Source organism: Otolemur garnettii, unplaced genomic scaffold (assembly GCF_000181295.1).
Source record: "Otolemur garnettii isolate 467f Iridium unplaced genomic scaffold, OtoGar3 scaffold00018, whole genome shotgun sequence".
Lineage (NCBI taxonomy): Eukaryota > Metazoa > Chordata > Mammalia > Primates > Galagidae > Otolemur > Otolemur garnettii.
In genome coordinates this window covers 14,930,820-14,932,155 of record NW_003852413.1, presented here as the reverse complement: position 1 = coordinate 14,932,155, position 1,336 = coordinate 14,930,820, and positions in this window count along the sequence as shown.

The window sequence follows — 1,336 nt, the reverse complement described above, 5'->3', positions numbered from 1 at the left end:
GCCTTAGCCACTTGAGCCACAGGCGCTGAGCCTGATCCCAGGTTTTGTATTTTTTTTTTTTGAGACAGGGCTTCAAGCAGTCCTCCTGGGTAGAGTACTGTGGCATTACAGCTCTTAGCAACCTCCAACTCTTGGGCTCAAGTGAGTCACCTGCCTAAGCCTCCCAAGTAGCTGGGACCACAGGTGCCCACCGCAGTTCCTGGCTATTTTTTGGTCGCAGCTGTCATTGTTGTTTTGGAGGGCCTGGGCTGGATTCGAACCCCTCACCTTAGGTGTATGTGGCTGGCGCCTTAGCTACTTGAGCCACAGGCACCAAGCCAGGTTTTGTATTTTTATTTTATTTTTTATTATTATTTTTTGATACCTGTATACAATGTGTAATGATTAAATCAGGGTAATTGAGATGTCCATTGTTATGGCGCCAGCCACATACACTTAGGCCAGCAGGTTTGAACCCGGCAGGGGCCAACTGCAACAAAAAAAACAACAGGGCATTGTGGCGGGAGCCTGTAGTCCCAGCTACTGGAACTCTGTCTCACTATGTCAACCTCAGTAGAGTGCTGTGGTGTTAACAGCTCACAACCTCAAACTCTTGGGCTGAAGTGATTCTCTTGCCTCAGGCTCCCAAGTAGCTGAGACTACAGGTGCCTGCCACAATGCCCAGCTATTTTTTGTTGTAGTTTTTAGTTAGCTGTCCTGGGCAGGGTTCGAACCCGCCACCTTTCGTGTATGTGACTGGCACTGTAATCACTGTGCTACGAGCACTGAGCCAGCTTTTCTATTTTTAGTAGCGACAGGGTCTTGCTTTTTGCTTAGACTGGTCTCGAACCCGTGAGCTCAAGCAATCCACAAGCCTCAGCTTCCCAAAGTGTTAGGATTACAGGCGTGAGCCACCATGCCTGGCCAATTTATTGTAAATTTCAAAATAGCTAGAATTGTAGTATTCCCAGCACAAAGAAAAGATAAATATTTGGGGTGATGGACATCTCAATCACCTGATTTAATCATTACACATTGTATATAGGTATCAAAATAGCACATTTACCTCAAAAATATGTACAACTGTGATATAACAATAAAAACATTATGAAAAAAATGACAGAGGAGAACATGTTTGTTAGGGGCCATAGTTGTGACTGAAGTTTAAACAGAGTGCCTGGCATAAAATGCAGCGTTTCTCTACTGCAAGGTACATTTGGTCATCGGGATTCTGTAAATCTGGGTGTAGAATGACAAACAGTTAAAACCAGAAAGTCTATGGTAAATCAACCTATAGAACAATTTTCAGAAGAGCCTTTTTCACTATTTGCTAATACACTTTTTTTTTTTTTTTTTT